The sequence below is a fragment of the Hibiscus syriacus genome, unplaced genomic scaffold (assembly GCF_006381635.1).
Source record: "Hibiscus syriacus cultivar Baekdansim isolate YM2019G1 unplaced genomic scaffold, ASM638163v2 tig00112649_pilon, whole genome shotgun sequence".
Classification (NCBI taxonomy): Eukaryota; Viridiplantae; Streptophyta; class Magnoliopsida; order Malvales; family Malvaceae; genus Hibiscus; species Hibiscus syriacus.
Genome location: NW_024063376.1, coordinates 571,940 through 580,000, shown reverse-complemented (window position 1 = coordinate 580,000; position 8,061 = coordinate 571,940). Strand labels below are relative to the sequence as shown.

General features: G+C 34.6%; 1 protein-coding gene across 1 annotated transcript in view; it reads right to left on the bottom strand.

The window, feature by feature from the left end:
* Positions 1–4,967: 4,967 nt before the first annotated feature.
* Positions 4,968–8,061, bottom strand: part of LOC120182436 (protein BRASSINAZOLE-RESISTANT 1-like) — a 28,698-nt gene continuing 25,604 nt past the window's right edge. The window contains exon 4 of the mRNA XM_039187416.1: positions 4,968–4,980. The gene's annotated coding sequence lies outside the window, so the exon portion shown is untranslated. The remainder of the gene's footprint in view (positions 4,981–8,061) is intronic.

Genomic DNA, 8,061 nt, shown 5'->3' with positions numbered 1-8,061 from the left:
TTTTGATAACAATTTATTTACATTTTTACAGATCCAATATACAAGCCTAAATTAAAAATAACCCAATGTCATAGCCCACTACAATGGAATACAACAACCCACCCTGTTTCAGCCCGATTGGAGTCCAATGGCAGACCCAACCCAGCCCAAGATCCGACCCTGATCAGTTGACCTAACCTGATTCAATTAAGGTTTCAAAACCCTGGCTCTTAACTCTTTCCAGATGTCGCTAGTTCCTGGCCATTAGATTTGCATTTGATACGATCGCCCATATGAGATGGAGCCCTAGGGTTTAATCATAACCCTAGGTGGTTGCTACCACCGTTGACACTATTATTCATACTAGAGTCATATCAGTCAGTCGCCTACACCAAATCAATGAACCCATCAATCAAACCAAGCAAATCAGTCAGATAAAAAAATAAATAAAAATCTATTTGTACAATGGTATCCCGAGGAGATCATATCACTCATATCCATAACTCACCCCTAAATAGACATACAACCATATTTTAACAGATGAAGGGATTGGGAGCAAAAAAAAACCCGAAGAAAATGAGTTGGTAATAAAAAAACAAGAGAAAATCGAAAGAAAAACAAACTAAAAAGAAAGAAAACAAATTTGAAGAGAAAATAAAAGAAAGAAATAACAAAGAGAGAAAGTTCTTACCACGTTCGAAGCAAGCCAGAAGTCTAAGGGGTCGCCGGATCTTTTTTCGAAAGGTAAAGCCTAGATATAGGTTTCCAGGGTCGGTTTTAGGCTAAGAGAGGATAAGGTTCGGGTTAAAGAGGATGAGAGGGGAATTTTGCTTCCTCCGGCCACCGTGAACCGCCGTGAGTGCCGCCATGAGCCACCGTGAATGCAACCGGTGAAAGGCAGCTCATTCTTCCCCGATGAGGGGAAGTTGAGAGAGTTTTGAGAAACTCTCTCTCATCATTTTCTGAAACAAATGAGGAATGAGGGGAATGAGAGACAAAGCCTTGGGTTTGGGCTTAAATACCCAAGGAAAAACGGTGTCGTTTTGCACCCCATTCTCGTATTTTCATGATTTTTGAGGAAAATTTCAGATTTAGTCCCCTGAGTTTTGTAATCTGGTATGTTGGTTTGAAATGAAATGGGATATTTATGTATTCGAGCCTTTCATGTTTCCATATTTGTGTTTTAGTCATCATGTATATGCTTTAATGTTTTGGTTAAATACTTTGCTTGATCTAGTAATTTGTTTTTATTTCATGTTAGTCCTTCGTGTCTAATGTTCGTTTGATTTTGGTTTATTTGTGTTATCAGTCCCTATATATTTTAGTATTTGTAAATTAATCATTGTTCTAGCTTAAAAATATGCATATATTTACTTGTTAGACCCTTGTTCTTGTTTTATTTTGTTGGTTTAGTCTCTGTTTATTTATTTACTACAGATTAGTACTTTAGAATTAGTGTTTGTATTTTCGTGGAAAATATAGCTATGTGCTTTGTCCTATTAATTTTTTTTTATGTTTGAGTGTTTATATATGTTCATTTATTTTACATATTTTATTTATGTACGTACTTATATTTTCGTTTGATGTTTTATTGAGTAATAATATTTTAAATGTCACTCATTCGAATAATTTCAAGAACACCAATTTGTAGAATGGGCATGGAAAGCATTGATTGGTCGAAGTAGTACGATCCGATACAACGTTCGAACGAAATGTGAACTTAAAATAAATTGAGTTTATTTTGCTAATTAATTCATTTTTTATTTTTAAGTCAAATAATGTAATGCATGTTTCTCTAAATATCAATTTATTTTATTTTATGCAAATTCCGATTTTCAATTTATATTCGATTCATATTTTTTATCATGGAGTGGATATTCTTTTTAAACAAGAAATAGGAGAGATAATATTCCCGTCGGAGGATGAGCAAATCTCAATATTTCTTTTCAAATAAAAGGATTTTTCCTAATAATTAATTCGAAGCAAATTAATTAAACTTTAATAAATGAATCATATTCTATCTTTATATTCGATTTATACTTTCCACCATTTACAACGACGTGTAAGCGACTAAGTATCAATTTTTGGGCACTTTGGGATGTTTATCATTCCCCACGCGTAATCGACTCTCAGACCCGTTAAATCGAATTTTTGGTAAACGCATATCAGTTGTTCTCTTAAAAAGAAATTTTCTTAAAATTGTTTTAAAATACGTTTTTAGGTATTAGACTTACCTAACCCAAAGGTCGATGGCCACTCTCATTCAAATTAATTCAAAATCACCAATTTTTTCAAAATAAAAGTCATAATTATTTTTTAAACTTAATTTTTTTTAAAATAAATGGTTATTACACAATTCATACCCATTTTCCTACAATATAGACGAAGAAATTTGATCTATTGAAGATATTAAGAGTCCACGTGAACTGTAGAAATGTTTTTTCTTTCCAAAATTTAGAAGGAATGAAGTATTATCATGACCTGGAAAATTAAAATGTAAGATGAAAACTATTCTACCTTAATAGCTGAAAATAAGTGTGTAACGCCTGTTTGTGACCAATTCATCCCTACCAATGGCATGAACTGACCAAGGACATCTGATCTGTAACAATATCATTAAACTAGGGAAGCTAGAAACTACACAAAATGAAACCGTGTCCACATGGTACTAAGAACTCAGGAAAGAAGCAGATTAAAAAAGAAACCTAGAGTAAAAATTTTGGGGAGCAATTCAGGTAATGTAAGCTAGATGTCTCCAATACCTTGCGGGCCAAGATTAGAGCTATGAAAAACAAGCTATTCGATTTGATAAATGGCAATACTGAATTTTAAGCCCAAAACTATGACTTGAAGACAAAACGAAACACTAGTCAGACTTCATCAGAAGTTAATGCTAAAACTGACCATAATAATAAATAAGAATAATAATTTATTAGTACAAAGAACTATAGAAAAATGCGAGCCATTGAAAAGCACAAACTCTGTACACTTCAAATGACTGAAATGCCAAAATTATATATAGCCTGAAATCTAAACCATGGCCCCCTTTTGGAGCTGCCAAAAGCTAACATTGTGCAAAAGGTTTTTCTTATGCACATGTTATATCTTATTACTAAATCACCAAATCATTGTTCTTAGTTTCATCATGTGCAACATAATACCATCCATATGAATGTTCTCTTCTTTCTATTGTATTTGTATGGCTCTCATGCAATTGACCCAAAACTCAGTCCATAGGTGGGATGAGTCCATTTGGATAGAGATTCCCCACCTAAACCAACTATTACCGACCTTGACAACCTAGGCTGAGCAATACTTAATAAGCTAGTTAAATTTCTATTCCCGACCTAAATCAACTGAATTATCATTTGCAAAATGTGACTATCATCTACAGGTGGAATTGGCCAAATAATCCAGGCGGGTGGATTATTTGACCCAATAGGCCACCCAGACTTTTAATTTGGGATCTACGGTAAATGCAACAGTGCCCAGGGAACTCGTCACGCAGGGTTGATGAGTTCCATGTGATATAATTTTTAATAGGCCGTGTCAAGTGGGTTCCGCAACCCGAATAATTTTAATATAACCTCAGGGACTCGTCACCCAGGCGTGACGAGTCCCAATAAAAAATATTTTTTTTGAAAATTTTAAAAGAAATGTAAAAAAATAATAATATTTTTGAATTTTTTTATCGTTGGATTGACCATTGTTCAGCGGTCGAATTTTTTTTTAAATTTCAATGGAACTCGTCATGTCGGTGTGACGAGTTTCAATGGGAAAAAAATTGTCTTCCCTTTAAGTTGTACACATCATCTTCAATCTCTTACATAACACACTCCTTTCATCTCTTACATAACACACTCCTTTCATCTTCAATCTCTTACACAACAAACTCCTTTCATCTAACAAAAATCATTTCAAACAATGAGCAACAAATTCTTCACAGTTTCCATTATAATGGTGAAATTTTACAAACTGATGTTGTTGTTGTTGTGTTTAAGTCACACAAGCCCATCAATATGATGTTCCCTGTAGATGTATCTCATCGTCAAATGAAGCAAAAAAATGAGATAAAACTTGGAGCTTTTGTTTCATGTTTAAGTTATTGGCACCTGGTCTCCTCAAATCCAATAACATATGGAAAAGTTCAGCTTGATGATGATGATGATGTTGTTGTTATTGTTGAACTTCATCAATCATCAAATAATAATATGGTGGAGATGTATGTTAAAACCATGAATGCAACTGATATTCCGATGTCATCAGTACCAACTCAAAGAACAGAAGAATCAGGACCCTTTGAGGCACATGCAAGTTATGGTGATGATAACCTTGTTGGATGGTTCAGTTAAAGTCTTGCTGAATTTAGCGAGGATGATGAAGATATTGTTCTGTTGGTTGATGATGAGGACAAACCATTAGTTGATGAGTCTGATTTTTTGAGGCTGCTTCATATATACAAGGTTTGGATGTTGGGGTTGATGTATGAGAGGCAGTTGTTTCACGATGTCAAGGATTGCAGAATGCTCCAAATGTTTGGGCAATGAAAGACCCTCAACCTGAAATGCATTACCATGATTTTCCTCGGTATCATCATGCAGATGCAATGCATGACATTAACTACGATGTTGTACGGAATCTTGAAATATTTGATATGCCATAATTATGTATTGCCCACTGGGGTTCTTCAGACGAGCGGTCATCTGAGTTGGCTATTGGGCCTCAGTTTAAAACAAAAAAAGAGGCACAACTAGCAATCAAGGAGTATTGTATCAAAGCTCATCTCCAATTCTATGCCACGAAGTCAGATCAAAAGATTTATTTCGTAAGGTGTATACACCATGATGTTGGCTGTAAATAGAGGATACGAGTATCATACCTACAACAGAAGATGTTGTGGGAAGTCACAAAGTTCAATGCAGAGCACGCATGTACAATGACCTCCTTGACACAAGATCACAGACATTTAGATTCGGATGTCCTATGTTCTTATGTGAAGTTGTTGGTGGAAAAAAAACTAAGAGTACTTGTTTATGTGTTAATGGCATCCATTCATAATACATTTGGTTATATTCTGACTTATTACAAGGCATGGATGGCTAAACAGAAAACAATGACCTCGTTGTATGGTGATTGGGATCAGTCATATAATGAGCTACCACGTCTGCTGAAAGCAATGAAATTTTTCATCCCTGGAACCATGATTAAGTACTATACTCATCCTACAGTCACGTTTGAGGGAGACGTTATCCCCAGGAAAAGAATATTTGGTGGCTTGTTCTGGGTGTTTAAGCCAGTTATCGAAGGGTTTAGATTTTGCAAACAAATGATTCAAGTTGATGGCATTTTTCTGTATGGAGTCTATAGACACGTCTTGATGATAGTCGTTGCACAAGATGAAGACATAGATATTTTCCCCATTGCCTTCGCCATTGTTAAAAATGAATCGGTGGAAACTTGGAATTTCTTTCTCTCCAACTTGTGTTCCTATGTTGTCACTCAAGATGGGGTTTGCATGATCTCAGATCAATCACTTGGGTTGTTAAGCACAATTGCTAGACCCAAAATAGATGGACGTCTCTGCACGCATATCCTGCATATTGTATACATCATATCACGTCAAATGCAATAAAAAGGTTTAAGCAGAAAAAGATCAAAAATAAGATTATCAACATAGGTAAGTACCTTAGCATTTTTCATTAATTATTTATGCTTCATTAATGTATTTTTAATAACATTTAATTTGTTGCTTTTTAGGGTATGTTTTACTCCAACCAAACTTCCGTGCACGACTTGAAAATATGATAAGGTACGGATATGATGTGTATGAGTTCACAGCTGAAATCCCTAGGGCGAGATGGTCACAAGCATATGATGTTGAGGGTCAACATTATGACCATATGAGTATCAACCTTGTTGAATGTATCAACTCGGTGCTGAAAGGGACTCTACATCTCCCGATAGCAAGTATTGTTAGGGATACTTACTTTAGGTTGGGTAATGTATGGGCAAAACAAAGTGCACAAATTGATGTCATGATCAGCGATGAGAGAAATTGGGCTCCAGATTTAGAGAAGGCAATGCAATAAAATCAAACACATGGGACATCAATGTTTGTCCACAATTTTGGCAGACTGGATTCTGATTTCGTTGTCCAAGCATTAATTTGACCACATAAGGGAGGTAATTCTACAACATACACTGGTAATCTGAATAGAAGATGGTGTGATTGTGGTCGATTTCAAGCTTTTAGGTTCCCATGCGCTAACGTTGTTGCTGCATGTATGCACATCAATGTTGACCCATACTTAAATGCTGATGATTGTTATAGCTTGCACACTATGTGCAAGATTTACAGTTGTGACTTCAAATATGTTGAAAACATTTTGATGTTTCGATATAACAAATTAAGTGTTATTGAATTTTAAGATTTTATAATCATTTTTAAAGTTTATTCGACTAAATTATTCGAATATCAAAAATATTACTCCAAGTTTTTCAAAGGTCAATTTCAATCCTTACTAAAGTGTAAAATTGTGTTTCAAACTTAAAATATTTTTGAAACAATTTTTACAAAGTATTTCGAACCAAAACCGAGCCAAAAATCAATTTTATAAAGGGATGTACCGATGCACTATTTGATGTATCGATGCACACCCTAATTCGATTGCATTTTGTGATTTTATTAAAACATCGAATGCATTTTATGTACCGATGCACAGACCATGAATCGATGCACTCCTGGCTCTTTTGAAACATCGAATGTAATTAGTGTACCGATGCACTCCAAGTGTATTGATGCACTAGGTCTTATAACGGTCGAAATATTTAAATTTTACACACAGTGTACCGATGTACCTACGCTCCCAACTAGATTTTTAAATGATAATTACTCAATAGCAGCTTTATTGACTTCACCAATGATCCCCAATGTTCAGAAGTGATTCAAGGTGTATTTAAACAAGCTTAGGAGCCATTGATCAACAACATTTAAGAAGAGAAGCTAGAGAATCAAAGAGAAAGCATTTAACTTATCGTTTGAGCATTTTCAAGCTTATTTTCCATTCAATATTCATTTTTTTCTTTCAATAACACCCCTTGTACTCAATTGTATTATTTTTTTTAGTGTTCTTTATTTCTAGAATTGTGCACAAATATTACCTTGTGAGGTTTTTCTGTAAGTTTGTGAAATTTGTATCGTTCTCTTTGGGAGAGAGTGTTCTCAAGAATTTGGGGTATAATTTTTTTGGGAGTTGTAAGGTTACTCTTTGTCCTTAAAAGAAAGACAAATTAGTGAATTTGTGGAAACTTCTTAGTGTGGATAGCTAAGGTAGTGGACGTAGACTTTGGTTAAGAAAGTCGAACCACTATAAATCGTTGTGCAATTATTTTCTATTTTCTGTAAAAGCTTACACCAAAATTTTTATTGCCAATTCACCCCAATCTTGGCTATTTCGTCAATTAATTAACTCAACAATTGGTATCAGAGCCTCACTCATTTGAAGGTTTAACCACCTCTTAAGTCATTTCAGGAAGAGTTAAATCGATAAAGATGGCGTCCACTTCCGGTTCATTATTCATGGAGGAATCCAAACCAATTAACATACCTCCTTACTTCAATGGAACAAATTATCATCGATGGAAGAGGTTTATAATAATATTTATCCATTCACATGATATGGAAGCTTGGATGATAATCAAGAAATGATATTCTTCTCCTACAAAGAAGGCAAAGAAGTGGAGTGATCAATAACGGAAGAAAGCTCAACAAAACACAAATGCTATGCACATGCTATGTTGTGCAATTGATCCAGAAATCTACAAAGGAATTTCTTCTTGTTCAAACGCCAAAGAGCTGTGGGATAAGCTTTAGGAAATCTATAGAGACGAGAAAGAAGAACAAATTCCGGTGATGTCTCTATTAGCTCTAGAAGAGCCCAAGGTATCTTCAAACTCAAATAAATTAAATTTATGTTCTTTTAATGAGTTACAAGATGCCTATAATGAATTATTTTTGGAGTTTGAGACCATGAACTCTAAATATAAGAAATTGATTTCTAAATTTATAGCTAAAAATGATCT